The sequence below is a fragment of the Zonotrichia albicollis genome, chromosome 11, assembly GCF_047830755.1.
Source record: "Zonotrichia albicollis isolate bZonAlb1 chromosome 11, bZonAlb1.hap1, whole genome shotgun sequence".
In the NCBI taxonomy this organism is placed as follows: Eukaryota; Metazoa; Chordata; class Aves; order Passeriformes; family Passerellidae; genus Zonotrichia; species Zonotrichia albicollis.
The window spans coordinates 4223844-4246520 of NC_133829.1; the positions used below are offsets into that span (position 1 = coordinate 4223844).

General features: G+C 40.5%; 1 long non-coding RNA gene across 2 annotated transcripts in view; it reads right to left on the reverse strand.

Annotated features, from left to right (window-relative positions):
• LOC106629231 (uncharacterized) overlaps positions 1-22677 on the reverse strand; it is a 143422-nt gene that overhangs the window by 79054 nt on the left and 41691 nt on the right. The gene's annotated exons all lie outside the window — the stretch shown is intronic.

Genomic DNA, 22677 nt, shown 5'->3' on the forward strand with positions numbered 1-22677 from the left:
GTGCTGGTGTGTCCAGCCCCACTTTGATTTGCTGCCTGTACTTGGGCAACTGCTTCAATCCCTCTCTTCCCACTGGCACTGGATGGTCCATCCGTGATGGTTCCTTCTTGTGGCTGCCCTCAAGTGCAGGAACAGCCCCAGTGAATGGTGCCAGGGAAGTTACTCCAATCAAAGCAATCAAACCTGGCCAGGAGCAGAATAAACCTGGGATCAGACTGAGGTTAAAGGTTGGCACAAAAGCTCAGGAAAACTTAATCCCTTTCCTTTCCAGTGCTGGGCTTCATCAGCTATTGACCTGCAGGTCTCTGCAAGGAAAATGTGAGACTGGGGAGGATCAAAGGGATTTCCTGCTCATCTAGGGAAGGTGTGAGGCCTGGAGACTCAGCACCAAAGAGGGATGCTGGCAAGACCTACACGAAAGCAGAAACGAGCACAACACAAACACAGAGGAACCCGAAGGAGGTCAAAGGAGGACAAGCAGGGAAGTGGGGTGGGAGACAAGAGAATGCATCCAGATGGATCAAACCCTCGTGTAGCCTGCACAGTGTGTGACTGGTGAGGCTGTGCTCTTCCTCCTCAGTGCAAAACCACTTCTCTTGTTATCCCCACGTCACAGAAACCAGCATATGGCTTGCTAGCTCCAAAGGTTGTTACACTGACAGCATTTCCTAGCGTAATGTGGAGCCATAATCTGCTGCTGACTAAAGTGAGGAAAAGCCAATGCCTAACCACAGAGCTGAAAGTCAGGAGCCTGAATAATTTTTCCAGCTCAGCCAGTGGTTCTCTCTATACTGTGATTACAGCACTTGGACTCAGCTCTCAGTGGTGAAAGGAAAGGGTAACAACATTTCCTATTGTTGGGTGACTTGAAACTTAATTAATGTTTTCTAAGTGTGATGACCCTCCAAGGGGAGATGCCAAACATCACGAAGCACTTGGCACCTCTTTTCTCTCCGTCTCCAAGTCAGCTAAGCATCTTGATTATCATAAAATCACACAATAATCTGTGTCTTTTCTGCCTGTTACTGCTGGTGGATTCATGACAAGAACTGCATAAAAATGATTCCACTTTCCCAGACTCTACAACTCATATGGCAGGCCAAGAGAGAACCCGACAAAGAAGTGAACTCATCTGCACCCATGTCACTTTCCCCCCCAGATTTTACAGCTTCAGAGAAGTGTGCTGAAGCTCACTCCCTGTTACCTGGTTGGCAGGTCTTGCTCAGAAATTATTTCATTCATTATTGGTACATCTTCAGAACTGGATGCTTTTACACTTCCAAAGAGGAAGTGCCATAAAGTGGTAGAGAAAAATGCACTGGCTGCTATAAACCAGCCTCTGCTGGATGCACTAAATATGTCAAAGCAAACTCAGAGGGTCCTTTAACTCAGTGGCTGTGGCATCAGGAGGAAAAGTGCTTCTCCTCCCAGCCAGCAAGACCAGCTTAAGGACTCCGCTTGATTTCTCCCTTGTGGAACAAAATGTAGATTTTATTACCTGCTATGTAACTTACTCTATTTATGGTTAGAATAACTTTTCCTCTGTCCAAATACATTTCATTTTTATCAGCTTCAGTGGCTTTATACCTGATAGAGCCAAAGCCTGAACTGGGGCATTTAAACACTTCTCAGAAACTCCAAGGCAGAGGCAAGGCTGGCTATCATGTGTGTTTTTAGGCCAACTTCTTACTTCTGTTATTACTCCTAAAATACCTCCCTGGGCCTTCACAGTTCTCATTTTACCTTCAGTACAAATCAGGATAATCCCTGCTTTTTGGAAAAGACTCACTACCCAATTCAGACAGCCCACATACTAAACCTACTGCAAAGTATGGTTTCCTGAACATTTCAAAGTTGGATTACAATACCAGTTGAGTACAAGATTTAAAAATAGAAGTCAAAAACCCCTTAAGTATGGCCATAGAAAAATGACACCACATTTTGCAATGTTCCTTTAAAATAAAAAAGGAAGAAAAGGAAAAAAAAGCAAATAAAAGATGGCCGACTGCCAGAGTTGTGTGTTAACTTGAAGTGCAGAGGTGATTTTTAATGTTTCAAACATCATTCATGAAATATTATATGTATAATTTGTACTCAAAATAACATGCAAGCTCTCCAAGGAAACATTAAAATAAATAGCTTCTTTAACTCTTTTGTACCTTGATCGTATCTTATTTTGATGAATCAATAAAAGAGGGACGCAAGATTGATGGAGGACAGATCAGTAGGGCAATCATGTACTTTATTACATATTTATGAGTCTGAAAGATCAAAGGATGTTTTTATGCACATAACTTGGCAAATGCGTTTTGCCACGTTCAGATATATTCCAAGTGACTTTAGCAGGAATGTGAAGGAAGTTGGCACTCTGCCCACAGAGCTATTTGGTAAGACTTTGAATGATGGTGGGATTACAAACCATGATAATAAAAACACATACAGCATAACATCGATGCATGTAAACACTGCATCCAAATGCATATGTGTGAATGTATAATGTGTGTATATACAACATATTGCAATTTCTGTGCACGTTCCTGTCTGTCCAACTGCAGCCTGGACTCCACAGCTCTTTCACACACTGGAAATCTCTCTTTTGATTTTAGCTGACTCCACATCAGGCCTCCAATGCAAACAAAAGAGAGAAGAGTGCCCTTCAACCAGAAGACTTGAGCTTATGGGCTGCCATGCACAAACATAAGGAAATGGGAACATTTGCAGTTAGGTTCTTTCATCAGCAAAGGACACCCATTCATCTTTGGGTCACTGTCAGGTGCTGCTCCTGCTGCATGGGCACTAAGATGGAAGAAGTAACTCCACTGGCATCAGAACCTGCCATTCCACCTTTCCCAGATTTTGCATATGGACATTCCACATCCTTAGCTCACATTGCTGCTGTTTTTATGCATTAAACAGCGCAGCATGAAGCAGCAGAGAGCATCCTGCTTACCCAGGGCATGCACTGTCACCCAACTGATCCCAAATCCCTGCAGGAGCACATGGCACCTGGAGAAAGGGGTGAAGAGCTGCCCCACTGCTCCCCTGCTGAATCCATGACTGTACCATAAAGCGCAATTTAATAATTCTCATTATCCCTGACACAGAATCATTGAATAAATCTGCATTACAGCTGGAAAGAGGTTTGCAGCAGAGTCTGAATGGCCCAAGGAGGCAGAAATCTTGTGTACTACTACTAATAAAATTCCAGTGTCCAGAATTTGAGGTAATGAATGTTATGTCTGGGAGGGAGAGGGTTACTGCATTTCATTAGGACTGGTAGGTGTTTGTGATCCAGAAGAGTTTAGTCTGATTTGCAAGAGATCCAGGACAAGTCATTTTTTGATGTGGTTTGGAGAACATAATTTTCCTGTTAGTTCAATCTCAAACACTGCTGCTCTCAGAAATACTCACTGCTATCAACAGAGCTGGGGAACTGTACTTGAGATCTCTGCAAATCTGACCCAAGGTGAGCCTCAAATAGGGCTAAAATATTCATGCACCCACAGTCATCAGATCCCATTTTTATGTCCTCAGAATGAAACTGTCACTCATTTCTTAATTGCAAAGTGATAATAAGAGTTCCTAGACACAGAGGGGATTGACTAAGAAAATAACTCTTGTGAAGACACAGAGATTGACAGAAGAGCATGTATCTTCCTCAAACCAAGACAGCAGGACTGCTACCATTCTTCTCTTACAATTTTCTTACTATGATTTAAAAGTTAATGGTAAATTTTTTATTAGATTTAGCAGAACTTGATTGATTCAAGGATGCTGTAGAGGCCTGTCAAAATGTGCTAAAATATACAGTATCTGCCAACACCCCATAGGGAACATCAGGATATTACCTGCAGCTACAGGAGGGATGGGCTTTGGGATCTGTCACTGCTTGAAAGGTGCTACCAACATTTAAAAGAAAAAGCTAGTGAAAATAAGGTTTATTTTATTTTTGATATTAAGGTTCATGTGGGTTATCAGAATCCCAGTGTATTAGGTATGGAAAAGCAACCTGCCTTCATCTTTCCTACTGCATTTTGAGCCACTCAGGCCAGGTCAGTGCTACACAATGGTGACACACTCGATGGTATCACAGATCATGCCAGAGGATTTTGCCCAGCCTTTAGGGCTGGGATGGATTCAGGTTGGTGGCTCTGGCTACAAAACTCCCCACAGCAGGTTTGTCTTTCTGCTGCCCCCTCTCCTCTTTGCTCTCCTCCCCTCTGTTCCAAAGCCCTCACAGATATCTCTGTGTCTGTGATCCTTCACACATTTGGACACTACACATTTTCCCTTTGACTGTGAACCTCAATTTTCCATTTTTAATTTTTTTCATGTCACTGTGAGCTTTGGTGGCCTCACTAATCCTTTGACCTTGGTGTTTACACTCCTGCAGCACCATCAAGCTGCACCCATGACCTGGGACAGGCATCACTTCACAGCTCTTTATTACTCTGTGCACATTTTGTTCATTCCTCACGAGCCATTCTCTCAAGCTTCCTCATCTATTTATTTCTCTCTTTCCTGAACTATCTTCCTTTTGCTGGCATCATTGTCACTGAAGAGCCCAGAAAAGAAGCATTCCAATATCTGCTGGATCAGACCCTATTTGCTGTGCCTACCCTAAGTACTATTAAGGAACCTCTCATCCTGATATCTTCCCAAGTGGTCACCTTAATGACAGTCAGAGATAGCCAAGCTCTAAAGTAATTTCTGCTACTGGCAGATTTGTTGCTCTTTGCTATTTTCCCCAAGTTTCACCTGTGTTTATCAATAGTTACTTCTCCAAAGGTCTCCTCAGTGTCTCGGGATTGATGCAATGAAGCCTTTAAGCTGCTTTATAGAGTTAAGCACATGAATAAGCTTTCATTTGAAGACAATAGGACTAAATGGCTCACAAGACAATATACATTTAAGGGTTTTTTTGTAAATTAAGCTGTAATTGTTCAACAGCCTTGTGGGATTTTTCTTTTTTAAGGAAAATAAAGCAACCCAAACAGCTCGTCTCTGCATTTCTGGTTACCCGCTGGTAGCAAGGCTGTTATTTTCAGACACTACTGATGGATTCCTTTAGTCCAAATGTTTATTAACATAACAGCTATTAAAAACCACACCTCACCACATCCCCAAGACACACCCAGGTCCTTCTGTGTGTGGAACTCAGCAAACAGGAGTGTTAGGAGACAGCTGTGAGCTCCAACAGCAGTAGGTAACATTGGATTGCAGCAAACTTAACAACTTTGTTATTCCAAATATTAGCACTAGTGATGAACCTTTACTCTGTTTCAACAGACACATAATTAATTCATTTACAAGACCTGCAGGAGAAGGTTTCTCTCCACAGGAAGGGGCTTTGGCAGATTTGCTGGCAGCGTTTCAGGTGGGTGGGTTCAATTTATAGTTCTAGCCACAAGCTTTTGTTCACATCCAGGGAAGTGCCCTGAAGTTAGTCTGGGATTAATTATTCAGCTATAAATCCTTTGACTGCAAGCTGCTTTAGCCCACATTCTCTCTGAGCCCCATCAGGGCATCCTTTCGCAGGGTGACATTAAGGAGAGGATGATAAAACAGAAGCATTCCTGGTCTTTCCCACCCTCCCTGGAGGGCTGGAATAGGGATGGACCATGAATTGTTCCACTCCTACACACCCCCTGAATGATTTTGGATGGTGGCAGGCAGCACAGGAAAATACATGTACAGGACCATTCTCAGAGCTCACCAGGACAGGTGATCCTGTTCTTTTACAGGACAGGAAGAGCCAAGGGAAGGCAGTGAGTGCTTTCAAGTCAGGAGATACATGTCAAAATGCTTCATGAAGGGAAGAATGCTCAAAAACTGCTGAATCTGGCAAACCAACACATCAGCAAACAACTATATAAACAGGCTTTCCTTCCTGTTGCTGTCTTATTTAGACACAAAGAGAGAGGAGAAAATTAAAGATGGCAGCACACTGATATTGCTCATGGATGCTGTCATCTGTCACACTCTCCAGCCTGGTACTCAGCTCAGCTGGCCAGGAAGCTGCATGCACACAACTTGAAGTGAGAATTTAAAATAAGAGTTAGGCTGGTTCACATAACTATGTGGACATGTTTACTGCAGTGTAATAGCTTAATTTGAATTAGTTAATGTTAATTAGAAATGGATTTAATGAACTTTGAGGAAGTTGCCATTATGCCAAAGCAAAATTACCCATACAGGCTTTTATTCAGCTTAACTATCTGCATTTAAAACCTCTTCAGATCCTGCCAGAAAAACTTTTTTTGCACAGAAAAATTCCTACACAGATAGAAAAAAAACCAACAACCCACCCTCACTCAGCTGGAAAAGACAGTGGCCTGATGTAATCCCCATTGTCAATATGTTTATTGTCACGTACAGCTCAGGATCAAAGGACATGCAGCCAGAAGATCTAATTAAAAAGTGAGGATGTAATAGACAAGCCTCATCTTCTGCTCAATCAGCTCTTACTTAGTCCCGAGATCTGAATTTCACACAGGCTAGCACAGGCCTAGAGGTCAAGAGATTTACTCTTCATCTGAATCCAGAGAGGCTCCTTGTCTTGTCCTCTGCTTCTGAAACAAGATCTCCTGTTTTGCACAGCTAACCTGACCCAGCCCAGCTGCAAACCTTTCTCATCATCCAGCTGTGATGTGTTTAGCTATGATAAAGCTTTCCTTGCCTTCAGATTTGTTTTCAGGTTTTGGTATGGGGATGATTGTTTTCCCCTTTTTTTTTTTTTTTTTTAATCAGAGGACAAATATAGTAGAAAACTCCCAACTGTGGACGGCCCTTTTATGTCATCAAGTGTTATGAAACTCTTTATTCTAAAATAACTGCAACAGTTGCTTCTTCTTGCTGTTTCTATACCAAACCAGTAAGAACTCATACACAGCACACCTGGGAATAATAACTCTGCTCATTTTCTTCTTTAGGGGGAGATTGTGGTGACTGTAGCCCAAATAACAATATATTATTTGGGCTGGCCTGCTGGCAAGGTCTGGGATAAACTCAGTGACTGATTTTAGACTATAAATCATTACTGTTCCTCACTGAAAAGGGTAACTGAGTGACCCCAAAGAGTTTAGATGAACTTAGTATATTTTGCTGTGTGATAGACAAGGATCATACCTGTCCTTAACCTCTAGGAGCTTATGTGTGTTTCCATCAGAGTTTCTTGCACTCAGAACACTGATCACAGAATTACACACTAATTTAGGTTGCAAGGGATGCTGGAGGGTCATCTGGTCCTGCCTCTGTCTCAAAGCAGGGCCAACTTTGAAGTTGGGCATTAAAAAGGTTTGCAGTCCTATGAAATCATCTCTCTGGGCTTTGTGAGCACTAATCAAGAGAGGCTGATGCCTGTGAAGTCAGTATGAACCTCATCAAGGATACAGAGGTGCAGAAAGATGAAATTTTCTGCCCTGAAAGTTATTAAACAGCTTACAGTGAGCAGGAGAGGAATTCGGCTCCAAGCCTACAGCTGACCAGGGAACACAATGCAAAGCTCATTTTTTTTGTCCTTCTTGCAACAAACATGTTTCCTTGAACCTTAATTTTCTGGCTAATTATGCTCAGCTTTACACCCTGAGATAAAATTTAAAAGATGAGATTTCATATGAGGAGGAAGAAACTCACCATCACTTCTGCCTCATTTTTAAATTTACAAATTAATTTGGAGCAGAAATACCAAAAAGAGAAGTAAGAGTGACAAGATGTCCCAGTGAAGGTTGTCTGCAGTGGACTACAACTTCCAGTGTTTGAGCTGTTGGGTTTATTATTGTTTCATACTGAAAAAAAGCCAGAGAAGCTTCTACCAAACAGTTCAGCCATTTCTAAGAACAATCACACCAGTTGGTTCTGAAAGGTTTAGAATTTTTTTAGTGAAGTTCCACTAATGTGCATTGGGGGACTGCCTCAAAATGTGGTGGAGGCCAATGCAGGGACAGAGGTATCGTTCACTGTCCTCATGAATATTCAACAAAACGTGGCCAAATGATAATCCTCTGCAAATCACCATCTGCATATGCTCGGTGGAGGTTTGTCAGAGGGTAGCAGCACAATTCCCAGAGCATTCTGTCTTAATTGCATATATGCCATATCTCCCACAGGGCTGCATGCCAACCACATGGGCTTGTTCCATGCCCACCTCATCCCCTGACCTGGATTCTTCCACAAACTGCACCTGCAATTTACACACAAAAAGTGGGTATTTCCAGACCTTAAGAGCTGCTGTGGCAGGAGAAGAGGCAAGTTCTAGATGTAGCAAGAAAGCACAAGGAAGGTGCAGTTCACACAGCGTGCAGGCTGCACATTTGAATAAGAGATTAGGATGGTAATAAAATATTTTACCCACATTAATTTTTCCTGGTGACAAAGCATCTGGGATGAGATGTCAAAGAGATGAGCATATGTCTAGGCTTGGCTGCTCCAAGGCAAGCCAGTGCAGCAGTATCTCCATTAGGAAAGAAGTGAGGGTGATAAGAGCCAAAATTATTATTACAATGGAAATTATTTGGATGTGGATGAAGATGAGTTCAGAGGACACTGCTTGAAGAGTTTAAAAAAATAATAAAAAAGAAATGGTGGCTCAAGAAGGTCACTGTAGGAGCAAACAGAAAGGGAACAGGAGAAACAGGTTCCAGGACAGAGTTTTTATAACCAAAATTTCGAGACAGAGATTATAATGAGGTCTGTCAGATGTAGCCAAAATGTCAAAGAACATATGAACGGAATAATGGCCTTGAGATTTGGCCCTGAAGAGCTTCCTAGAGACCTTGGCAAGAACAGTTCCACTGGAGTGGAGAAAACAGGAGCTAGAATGGAATACAGAATATTATTATACACCACAGTGATTGGCACCAGAGGGATCTGTTCATCCCATGGGCCATTTACTGGGACCTCACAGGCTAAACCCTTAACTCAGCTAAATTGGCTTAACTCCTCCAGAAATTTCATCAGTTTACATCCCTCGGAAATTCCATCCAGAGAATAAAAGCTAAAAACATGGTGGGTTTTTAATTCCTTTTGAATTTTGAGTTTATTTTAACCTTCCTATATGGAATAATCCCCACATTCTGTAATAACTAATCCATTTCCCCAAGCATCTCAGAGCACGACACGCTTTGTTTCTTTACATTGTCTCAACAGTGTAAAATTAGGCAGATCTTAAGCTGGCTGCTCTCATTGTACAGTGTGATGAATCTGAAAGTGGAACAAACAAACTCCAGGATGAATGATTAGCCATTTAGCTGTACAATAGCTTTCTTTCCTTGCACACTCCTCTTCCTATCAATTTCTTTTAAAAAATGAAAAAAAAAAAAAAAACAAGAAAAAGCCCACTTGCTATAAATTAACTGAATTATTAATCTCTTTTCCTTCACAGACTTTGTTTGTTGGACAATAGCCAGGGGATGGCAGTACCATGTGCTGTTGCAGGTATTCCCCTTGGAGATAGGACACATACATATTCCTAGACATGCAATAAAACCTGGATCTTTAAAAGAAGTATGAGATGATCTCCCCTGACACTTTGCTTTTTAAATCATCCCTTTGGTGATTTAAAACCAACAAGTTTGAGCAAGTCTGAAATCAGATCTCTCTGACCATCTTCAGCCCGGTGACGTCGGAGCTGGAATTACATGGAAAACGCAGTGCTTAGGCTTAAAATTAGCAAGAGCTCTCCAGAAGGAACAAAAAAGGTATAAATTATGTCTGATTGAACAAACACAACTCCACTGTTGAACAGCCACTCAATGAAGAGGGCAGGGAGAGGCAATGGAGCACGGTAATGTGTAATATTACTAGTCAATGGGCTGTGTGCTGCAGTGGGCTCCCAAACGCTGGAGGTGTCAGGGAGATAAATAGCAGAGTGTCCTCCTCAAAAATATGATTAATACCCTCCTCGGTCCACTGCTGAAGATGTAGTGGGTGCAGCTGGTTTGGACAGCAGTTGCATAGAGGAAAATTCCAGGACGATTGCAGCAGAGCAGAGAGGGCAAAGAGTAGGACAAGTAGTCAACTGAGTGGGAGTGCTGAGCCCCTACAAGGGGAGAAGTAGGCCAGAGCTGGCAAAGGTCTTTTGGCTGCTGTTTAAGTAATGTTTATAGAACTTTCATGCATGCACAACTGAGTTTCGAGTTCATGATCTTTGGAGGAAAAAAGGGAGAGAAGCATGTTCGAGTTCATTGTCTCATGTAATAGTCATGCCAGAGGTGGCTTTCAAGGAGCCATTCTTCTCTCCTAACCTGCCCCCCTGCAAAGCCTGTACGTCACAGAAAAAGCAGGTGAAAAACTGAGAAACATAAAAAAAATAAACTAAGAAAGCATCACTTTTTTCCTCTTTTTTTTTCCCCCTGCAGCCAACTGCAATTTCCTGAGAAAGCCAGGAGTGTGTCAAGTGGGGTTTTCACACTGTATCGTTTTCAAGGAATCCTCTAAAATTCTCAAAAAAACATCCTTTCATGCTTCTCTTGTCACAGCACTCAGGGGAGACTGTCCAGAGCTCAAATTCCCAGCATTAGAATCTGAACACACTATAATGGTAACTAATGCTCCCGAAATCAAACAAAGGCAGAGGGCTACGGATGGCTTTATTTCTTAGGGCAGTGATCCCTGCCTTTGTTGGTCTGCAGGCAACAATACCAAGCAAGCAATATATTACCAGCAATGCCATATTATCCACTGTCTTGCATCCACAATGAACGTCTCAGGGTCACCCCTGAAAGCCTTGGGTGGGGATGAATGCCTCGGGCAATGAGGCTCCCATCAGCAAGGAGGTGCTGCAGAAACTGCAGGCACCAGGGAAGGACACACGTGTTATTAAGCATACAAACACCACAAGGAGCAGGATACACATAAGTACTTCTGTTTAACTTCAAATGACAAAAAAATAGGATGGGGGGAAGGAAAAGTTCCAGTGGATTATTGATCTGAAAGACAGTGATTAATAATCACCAGTTTAGTATTCTGCATCACCACTGCCTGTCACACTTCCCTGGAAACAGGATTAATATAAGAAGATATTATATATGTGAGCAAGGCACTAAGGTAGCACTGTATTGATCTGAACTTTAGAGCTGTTCAGTGCCATTAACAAAAACAAAAAGAATGCAGGCGCTTGCAAAAAAAGGAGGATGGTGGGTGGAAAGAAAGTAGTGGTTTTTTGTTTTACAAATTGCCAGCAGCCTGCTCAGAGAGAGACTGAGATTCAAGAATCACCAGCTACAGACCCTTTCTGCTGTGATCTTCAAGAATCACCAGCTACACACCCTTGGTAAACTCAGTGTAACCTGTCCCACAAAGACTTTCCCTCGTGGTTTGCAGGGCTGGTCCCTGACTGTAACATGGAAAGTTGATGTAAGAGGTCACATACCCCCAAGGACCCACTTCCAATCCTACAGGAACAACACTGCTTTCCAAGAGAATTTAGAGAAGGATGTGGTTTTTTTAAGCATTACGTAATCCAGAGAACTGTAATGCTCATTAAGAAAAAGTCTAGGCTGACATACACAGAATGTTTTAAGAAAGAAGAAAGGAAAGTAAAATAAAGCTGGTTAATGTATTTAAAGACACTTTCAATGAAATGAAAGTAATTTAACTGCTTTATTAAACCACTGTCTCAAATTCACTTTGTTCTGTTCCTACCTTTTTGTTTCTGCATAAAGAGGGGGCACCACTATTTGTTCAACATAATATTAGGCATACTCTGCTACTCAATTAGTAAACATGTCAAGAGGTGGGTTAGTTATTCATGGTTCAGGGGCACAGCCCCCTTTCAAAAGAACTTTTTTTTTCACTCTAATGAAATGATGGATAATCTGGAAGTAGGTGCTTTAAGAAGATATTAATCATTCTCTGTGGTAATGTTAATCATGCGTTCCATCATCTCCAGATGCTGTGCATCACCTTCCTCGGAGATAAAGGGCACCCAAGCCAGCAGAGTCCTTTTGATCACCTTTCTCACAGTAACTCTCATAAGGCATTAAAAGAAGTATTCACATTTCAGGGCATCTTTAAAAATGAAATAGAAAGTGGGAGAGTGAGGTAATGGAGGGATTCATGGACTTCAATCTTGACCCTGTCATTACTTATGCTGCCCAGATGGGAGGTGCACAGTTCTTTCGTCCTTTGTCCTAATCTTTGACATTTTTCAATGCAATGTTTGGAATGAATGAGGTATGAGAAAAACCCTGATCACAGGAAATAGAAAATTAATTCACAAAAGATTTGAGGGAGGGAGGTGAGGGGAGAAGCAAAGGGAAAAAAAAAAAAAATCAACCTTCACTTTCCCTGAAGAAAAATCCAACAAAATCATTCCCTCACAGCCATTCTTAGAAAACATTAGCAGAAGTCAGGTCAGATTTATCTCAGAGTACTGTCTGTGATGTCTCTTCCAGTTAATAAAACACACTGCCACCAGAGAGACTTCTGGCCAATTAGACCATTTTATGACTAATCTTTTATAGTTTTTCTTCTTTTTTTTAAGTTACGTATAAACCTAGGGCATATCTTAGATGGCTGAAATATCTTCTCTCGCAGACTTAGATGCTTCAGAGACCCCAATGCCTAGAGAAGAAACTTTGAAGGTCTCCTAAAGCTAAAAAGTTACTTTCTATAAACTGTTGAATAAAGATAAACCACAGGGGACCATACCCACTCAAAGGCAGGCGGTGTTTCTGTCACAGCATGTAAGTGTTGAGGGGAAAAGAAGTTGTGTGAACTTGAAATAAAATAATCCAACTTTCTTAAATCCAAGTTTAAATACCAAATCCGTATGCAGAGGAACTGCCCCCCTCTCTTAGACAGTCAATGATACCCACCAAATGTCACTCATGATGTACTACTCTATGAGGTAAGTTACCAAAAAAACCCAGGAAATTTCACAGGATATTTAAAAACCATTACATCCAGAGATGTTTTTAAAAATACTTCAACCAAGTTGTAGTTACCACCCTCTGTGGTTTAGATGAAATTGTGATTAAATACCTTTTTTCTTCAGAATTTAAAGTAAGATGGACAATTACCCATACCACACAGTTAATACAAATATAGCTGTATTTCCTAGAATGCCAAACATCTGCTCAAAGTTTCTGCAGTTTGATCTGGTAAAGAGAGTTTGCCCTTTCTAATTCTCAAAAATGGGTCATGTTGCAATGCCCCATTTTTATCCCTTTTTTTTTTTTTGTTTTTTTTTTTGTTTTTTACCCTTGACTCTTTGAATGGAAAACCCAAAGCACTGAGGGCTGACACGGAGCTATGTCTGGGCAGTACCCTGTGGTCAGTGTCCCTGGGGCAGCTGCAGGAGGGACATCCTGTGAGTAAATAACCCACAGCTCTCTGAGCACGATAAAAGTACCTTTTTTTCACAGGAGATGTTCCACAGTCCCACCTGTGAGACACCAGAGGGAAGAATCCTCACCCTGATGCTTTGCCACTGATATTAAGGAGCTTTGTGTGCACTGAATTGTGCATGTGCTGTGCTCAGTTGTCCTGGGAACTACGGATAAACAGCATTATCCAACGCTACAGAATACATGTAAAACAGTCCCTGACTTTTTCATTTTTCTCCAGTAATTCCTGGAAAAACAAAGCCACTCTTTCTCTGACATAAAGCTGCAATATGCACTAATTCCATCACAATATGCACTAATTCTGAAGCTTTAGACGAATTACATCCTAATGTATTGAGGATCTTTGCAGTGAATTTATGTAGTGCAAAAATTTGATCCAATCTTTGCAGCAATTCCTGCTCCACTTTGCATTCCCTGGTGCTGCCTCCCAAGCAGTGCACACTGTATTAACATAAGATCATTGGTACAGGCCCTTTGTAGACAGCAAAGCTGAGAGACTAATGGATGTCTAAAATGTGAATGTTTTTTCATTCCTTGTGATCTTGTTAACATATGTGTATTTAATGGTGGTAGCATTATTTCTGACTTACACCATTACACTACATTACAGTTGCTATTAATTATGCTTGCTATTGGGAACAGTTGCATGTTTACAGATTTTTTTTTTCCATGGGCAGTTCTAATTTATTTTTTGTAAAGACAGCTCAGTATCACTCAGTTTTTACAATCTACACAGAGCCATGGAAAATGTACTTAAATGTAATGGACACAAGACAGAAATAAGAATTGTTGTCAAATTTAGGAAAAGAACTAAGATTTACAGGGCCTCAGTAAGAAAATTTCTGACTTCAGAACATAGTACTTCATTATTCTTGTAAAGTGAAACACCTCAAATTAAATGTAAGTGAAACACAATCTTAACAATAAACAGAATTTCAAAGTGGCTTCAACTCTTCCTCCACTCAAGTGTGTACAAATCTGTTCTGAACATCACTAAGAGCTGGGACATCAAAATGCAGGTACATTAAATGGAGCTTGATCAGGAAAATTAGCAGTTACAGAGCTGAAGGGTATTTGGTGGATCCAAGGTGAATATGTTGATATACATCCTTTGTGCAATCCTGGAGTGGTTTCCAGGAGAAATAGGTACATAGTCTCCCACTTTATTTCTTCTGGGAAGTGAAGTACTCTTTCATCATTGATAAGATAGAGAGCTGCCTTTTCTATTCACTGCACTCAGCTCACATTGATAGATGGTATATAAAAATTTCATTTTGGATGGTAGAATTCAAGTACAGTAATACAATGGTGCTTTGTGGATACAATCCATAAATCTTGAAAAAAGACGGAAAAAATAATGCTTTCTGTCATCATGGATAGCAGATTTAGATCATGAAAGTTACCCACAATACTGAGCCAAATGCATTCACCAAGTATTTTCGTTGATGGGGTCAGGAAATACAGAGTTTGCTGAAGTTCATCAGACTTCTTATGTAAGTATGTTTGTGCACATGGAAAATAGGAGCTAAAACACCTTCCAAGGCACCCTGGAATCTATACAAGGTATTGGTGAATAAACTGTTTTGGAATTTACTGACTAAATTTTTGCATGCAAAATAGATATCCTCATCCTTATTGGCAATTCTGTAGAGTGGAAGATTATTTATCCAGACTGTGGGCCAAATCTGGATTCAACATTGCTCCTTAGGCTCAAATCCCATTATTGTCACAACTGATTTCCTTGAAGAGAGAAGAGACAGTGTGCCAAGGCCACAGAACTTCCTTTTAATACTTTGATTTCACCAATCTTGGAAACACCTCTCAAGAACTTGGCTCTGAAAGGTGGAAATTTCCTGAAAAGTTAATCTGAACTGATTGCTCACTACTTTGAAGCAGTATCTCTCAAGAATGGGTGTCCTCTGTTTCCAAAGGCCTGTGATATTCCTGTGATGAAACACAAACTCGCCAAGGAAACACAAAGCGGTCTGCTGGCACCGCGTTGGAAAGACAACTGAACAAACAGCTGGTTTAAGGATTAAAGCCAAAACAAAGGACTGTTTGAAGGTCTCTCTCAGTTTTAGATAGCAATGGGAATCTTTTGAAATGGGGGCACAGTAGAGCTGCTAGAGAAAGGAAAAGGTTTGGGACCTTTCCCATTTCAGAGATACTGAAACTCTGCAGCACTGTCTGGTGAGTCATTGGCAATGACAGAAGGCAGTAAAGGATAATAAGTAGATGAACATTACACCTTCATAATTCCAATTCACTTTTAAACAAAAATCTTCAGTCTTTGGAAGGATCCAAAACGTTTCTCTTTATTAACTGATTGTCATTGTCATGTTCCAGTTAATATTACCTTCCCCTCTTTAGCCCACTTTGCCTCTCCCTTTAAATGAATTACTACTTTTCAGCACAATTAAGTGTTTGAAGCAACCAGGAGATACAGTTTAAGCACAGTAAAAATGTCCAATTGAAAAGGCTAAAGATCAATATCAAAGGTCTAAAAGGTTAGACCAATCCTATCAGCTTCAGAGGAAAGCTGGTGCTAAGCTACCCTCGAAGAAAGAGCTAATGGCCCACAAATGATCTTTGTTCAACCTGGTTTCTCCCATTTAAAAAGAAATCCTCCCTTTATTGAACACTATAATTTTCCCATTGCTGAAAATGCAGAAGCTTTAAATTCCAATTTTAGTTGTGCTGAAAGATGGGAAATAGTTTCTTTTAAATACTTTTCTTTATGAAAGAAGACAATACAGGCTGCCTATTGGCCCTCATTATCCCCACCTCGATTTGACTTGCCTACCTGCTCCACTGCACTGGTTCAAGACAATTAATCCTAATATTCAACCCTCCTGGTGTAATTTCTCATCTTGGCAGGTCTCTTTCTATAATGACTAAAGGGGAGTGGCCAAATTCTCAAAACCTCTGGGGTGAGCCGGATACATTTCCACAAACACAGACAACAATTCGATCCTGGTATGTTAATGAAGTGTGGGGTTATCACACCAAAGTGAGGATTTAAAGCCACTGTCCAAATAAAACACACAGTGCTGGTCATTGTATTGCAGACAGTAAAAACAGGGAAGTCTGCTGATATGGAAAAAGAGCATTGTAGGAAACTATTGTTTTAGGTTTCAGAGACAGCTGATGTTGAAGAAATATTTGTATTATTTTCCGAATTACACCACCAAAACTCTGCATAAAACCCTCAGGTGTTTAACCAATGTTTTTATCAGCAAACTAGTCACATCTGTCTGTGAAATGGATGTTGGATGGGGATTATGGTCAAGAATCAGTTCTCAGATAGAAAGATATTTATCTGGAGTTATTCCTCTGGTAGTAACAGCTAGATATTTTAGTTTATAGCCAGATATCTATTTTAGATAGCCGGTTTTAGATATTTCAAACCAGAGTGAACTATAACTGGGATTCTGCTCCTTCATCTACCTCTCTATCTTGCCTCCTCCCCTGGAGGCAGCAGGAACACCAAAAATGCCTGGCCAAGAGTACAGGCCATTGGCAGCTTTTTCCCCCAGCCAATGCCATTTATATTATTGAGTCTTCATTCCCCAAGAGACAAAGAGGTAGCCAGGCAGAGGTAACTGTGGGGTAAAATACTCAATTGCTACATTTGTGCTATCCAGTCATTCCAGCCACAGACTCTGGGTGTAAACTGATAATTAGATGAGATTTCTTTGCTTCTGGAGGAGATTCATTCTGACTTGCATTAGGTAGGATTCAGACCTGCAGTTGTACAACAGGTGAGGAAACCACAATTGGATTTCATAAATGTTTGGAATCTCTGTATTTATAGATTTATGAGTAACCTTAATAGTCTATTTCTTTGGGACTTTTTGTCTTCAAAATACTGAAAAAAACCCCACGTAATCAAGGTGAAGGAAATCAAGATTCACCACAAGCAGTGATAGCTTCTCTGCAGGCAATGCTGTATTTGGGTGGCTTTATTTGAATGCCACTATTTGAGTGGCTCTGTATAGCAGGGTTTGGAGTATTTCTCCTGTAGGGAAGGGAAACTCCCATGACCTTAATCAGAGGCAGCACCCATATCCAACCACGGAGGATCTACAGCACCTATCAATTTCTGAGTCACAATCTCAGTGGCACAATATTCAAGTAAGTAGTTGTGGGTTTTCAGCATGAATTTACACCATCTGACAGGAAGGCAAGCTGGAGAATAAAGCTGCTTTAACTCAGATTAAGAAATTATTAGCTTTTTATAACCATTTCTCACATGGCAGTGGCGTCATGGAAGGATCTTATACCACCATAGTCCACTGCCTCTTCTTTATACCAGGGCTTTTTCTAACTACATTTGGATGGGATTGGTGAATTGATCCATCAAAAGAAAAACCAAACCTAAGATCTTCTCTTTCATGGCTTTTTCAGGCAAATCAGTTCCCCAAGTTAAGTCACTACACGGCTGCACAGACAGACCAGCTCAAAGCACAGTAAAGAATAGAATAAAAACAAATAATAGGAAATGTTGGATTGTTAATTTTGGCGTTGTAACTGAATAAATGAAAGCTACATCTGCATGCCTCTGGGCACACTCTGAAAGGTAAAAGAGGGGGGAAATAAAAATACACTTCCATCTAGTACTTACAAATACAATGCATAATATTTTTTTAGAAAGTCTTACTAGTTTAAGATCAATGCAGTAAATATTTCTGAATTCCATTCACATCTACATTCTCCTCAGATCTAATATGGATATTTGTAAGTCACAAATATTTCCACAGAAACCAGCATTTAGGCCAGTAGTAAGCTTATTTCTTCAGGACCTATTTTATTTTTATTTAATTTTGGTTTGTTTTACTTTTCTGATTTTATTCTACTTCCTTTTTGCCTGTTAATTCAACATAGAAGAGATAACACGTCAGTCTTGCCAAGATGCTTTCACCTTCTCTGAGCATGCTTCAAAAGAACAGTGGTGTTTTATTAGCTGATATTGATCATAAAGCAAATGGCAATATATTGGCTTAGCCAGGCAAACACAGCCATACCCAGTAAGATGAAACCTACTTTCATTTTAAACTAGAATTAGGGTCTATATAACTACCAAGACTTAGTCAAAGGTCATAAGGAGCAACAAAAATCTTTATCAAAAGTCAGGAAATATTTGAGCCAAATCAACCAAACCACATTCTACCTTTTTTTTTCCTTATTTTTTTCCCTTGGTGTTATCAAAGGGAATAAAAATTCCCTTTCCTTCACACATTATAAATTTAGGGCAACTCAGGAAATTGCTCATTAGAAAATGAATTTAAGTCACATGTGACCAAAGGCACTACTTCTGTTCTGACTGACTGACTTGGCCATACCAATAATCTGCACAGTGGAATGTTTGCTGCTGTTGCCCTGACAGACTTGTGGATCAAGAACTATTTGTTTCAAAAATTCGCAAATTATTCCAAGTAATCATTAGGCTGGTAAAAAGTTGTGATCTATTCCTTGGAGGATTTGGGAACAGTAAAAATCAGAAAAGTTAACTGAATGAATTATTTATTGTCCATTATTTGGGAAATTATTTTATCAGTGAAGGTGTTGAAATCTCATATTAACAAATAATTCCTTAAATATATTAGCCTAATAGCTGATTTCCAACTGAACTGCTATGAAGCTACCTGGGAAAAGTGAATCTCTGGTGAGCATTTTATAGTGAGAACCTTACACTACTGTCTCCATCTGATAGTTATTTTGTACCCGGAGGCATGTGGCTTGATTTAGCCTAGACACTAACTACAAATGTCATTTCCATTCATATGGCCCTAACTCAGTAAAAAAAAAATTAAACATATGCTCAAGACCCTGAGAAGTCAACTCCTCACATGTTGAACATTAGGCACAGTCTTACATCCTTCGTTAAACTCTAGTCAGAAGGATCAGGATTATCCAAGTGCTTAGAGCTGAGCATGTTTTTATTTGCTTTGCTCAATTAGAATTATAATGATCTCATTCTGTTTGGCAGACTCCAAAGCTCCCTGCTTCAATAACCATGATGGTTTTTTACCCAACAATGAAAACTAGAAATTTTTGACTCTGCTGGTTTAGCTGCAATACTTTACTGCCCATCAGTTCCTCTGTTGAGGCTGCAGTTTTTATATCACAGGTGAATGGGCAGCAGTAATTCTGGATTACAGAAAGATGCTGAACATCCAAGCTCTGATGACCAAGAGCTCTGATTCATAACCATGCTGGATTAATCATGGGGCTGCAGAGGTTACTGCCCCAGCTGTCTGCCCCCCTTATCTCCAAGGTTACTCTGTTGGAAGTTATCTCTTCACTCACTGCAGATAAACCAGGCAAGGAATGGGAATTAAGCACATCTGGCTGATCCTAAGGATGGGAAAGTGTAAACATGATGGATCCCTCTCAAGTCCTGGAAGAAATTGTATTTCCAAATCCTGTAGGGGACTGCTCAGTTTCAAAGGGAAGTGGAAGATCATGGAAGAGCAGGAAAAACAACTCCCACAGCTTAAAACCTCGTGATTTTCAGATAATTTTCTTAAGTTTAAACACAGCATCATTATTCTATGTTTCAGTCTTTCAGGATAAAAAAAATATTAGCAAGTTACAGATGTTTATATTATAGAATTATCTATTGAGAAAGCTATACAGAATAACTATTTCATTTCTCAAACAATTCAGCTAGCCAGAAAAGATTGCAAATAAGTCCTGCCACCAGATTTCTGCACAGATCTGTTAGTCAATACCACTACCACATATTTTTGTTTCTGCACTTTGAGGTGTGCACCCTTTGTACTATGAGAACATTTCTGCTGTGACTCTGGAGCTTTATCCTCTGCACAGCTATTCCCAGCACCTCATGGCTAATTGTGCATCCCTTTGCTTTGCTCTTGCCTGGAAACATCAGGTGACTTCCCTTCAAGCTTCCACACTGGTGTTAGAAACAACTGCTCAGTGGCAAAGCATCCCAGGCTGTGCTGTCCCTGCCTCTGGGGTGACCAGAGCCACAGAATCACACAGAGATCTGTTTTCATCCCTTAAACGACCCAAAATCAGTAACAAACAGGCTGAAATCAATGGGGCTTTACAGCTGTGGGCTGTGTTAACACGAGGTGTGAATCTGCCTTCGGATCAGGGCTCTGCAGCAGGGAATGGGGAGCAGGAATGCTCCAGTTGCTCTGGCTTCACTCGCCAGTTGCTGATATTAACTCTATATATTTTAAGCAGACACTTGCAGTTTCTCAGATGTCCTCTCTTTCTCATTTATTAGTGGAGTTATATTTTAAGGGTGCTGAGAGATTTACTGTCAATGTATAAGATGTATTCATTTCGGTTAAGGCAAAATCCTTGCGCTAGGATCCAAATGTTGGACACATCTGTTAGCAGGCTAAGGAATGACCCTGTGTTATTATTATTTTTTAAACCTGACAGCTCACACATTTGAAAATTGCATAAAAATATGTAGCTTAGCAGCTCTGCCTTCTCTTTGTACTACTTGCTCACATCCGGATCCATTTTTTGCCTCGCCTGAAGCAGGGGAAGGACAGCCCCATATCAATCCCTCCCTGTGCCAGATCACATTAGGGAAACCCCCAACTTCTCATTTCAAATCAGCAGCATCTTTCCTTTGATCCAGAAGAGCACAGCTGGGAAGCTGACACGACTCTGCCTCGTGCTTCCCCTGCTCCCAGCCCCTCTGAGGAATTCTAGCAGAGTCACCTCTGCTCGGTTTTAGCAGAACCTTTTCCTCCTGTCACTGACAGAGCAGCAGAATTAATCACACTCAGCCCAACTAACGTTAACAATCTGTCAAAGTGGCCAACGAAATGCTTCATCTACTGTAACTAGAAAATTCACCTGAAGACCTGCTGATTTGTCCTGGCACTTCTGCCTGTAGGACAAAACAGACAGAAACCACCTTTTTCCCCCTTGTTCTCTTTTCAATATTTGCCACCTTCTCATCTGCTGCTTTTTAAAAAATGATATTATTTTATTTTGCCTGTCTAGGTTTTGTTTTATTTCCTTACAGTAGTTCAGAATTCACTGAGTGTGAAAAATATTTCTGGTTAAAGAAATGATCATGCAGTGTGCTCTCTTAGATGGCATGTGGGCCTTTGCTGTTGACACTAAGCCAGGGGATGTTGGAAGTTTTTGCAATAATGTCAACAACTCAATACTGTGACTTTTTGATGCTTGTGCCCTGCTGGATTTTGACAGATTTTTGACTTTTAGCTATTTACCTATCAAAGATGTAGCTGATGCTGTGGGTAAACTCTGCCTCATAAGTGGATCTGCCCTACACAAGGAACAGGAAGGGAAGTCCCTGTTACCTGTCTAGGACAATGCTGTAAATCATGGACTTCACCTTGTAAGAGTGACTCTTGCAGCAAAACATCTGGGTTGCTCCAGAAAGTGATTTTTAATGTTGTCTCTCTAAAATGATTTCAGTAAGGCATTTTTTATGTATCATACAAATGGAGTCTAATGACCCTTGCAGTGAATATTTTGTCATCTACTCCTGAGTAAAAATGGGGTAAAACCCAGTAAAAATCAGAAGGGCAGATTTTCCAAGCTTTTTTTTTTTTACAAAGACAGAAATAGTAATTAAAATACAATTAATTACATTAATACCCAAATGTGTTTTGTCAGGTTTTCTGCTTTGAAATTGATGAGAGATGGAATTTACTCAAACAATCCACATGTCTCCAGCCAGTCACCAGGGCTGATGGAACTTCCAGGGCAGCTCAATGGATCCCAGTGTTTGCTTTCAGTCCCTGCAGTGGATTTCCTAGCACTATCCTGTTTTAATGGAAAAGGCCAATCTTCACATTAGGACACAAATATGATCCAGAAGATCAGGATATGTAAGAAACCACTAAATTGGTGGTGACTATTGAATTTTAATTTTTGTTCTCTTTAGCTTAGCTTGTTTTTACTCCCACTTTTTTTGTTTGTTTGTTTCCATTACTTGCAGTAATAAATCCATGAAATAGATCTCCACATGGCAAATTGGATTCTAGGATCCTTGTGCATGACCACTGGATTTTCAGGAAATGGGAAGCCTGAAATCAGATCAATTCCATGATTTTAAAGATGATCTAGTCCTTCCATAACAATAACCGGGATTGACCTTCCTATGGACAATCTCTAGAAAATGACTGAGTTCTTCTTAGTCTGGTTATAGCTACCAAAAGATTAACTTTTTAAAAAATATCCAATCTCTGGATGCTTTTAGACCCAATGATTTAAGGACATCAGGAAATCAGGGGGAAACTTCCAAGATATATGTGGTATTACCTGGCTCATGAAATTGGGAAGAATAACAACACAGGATCATTCA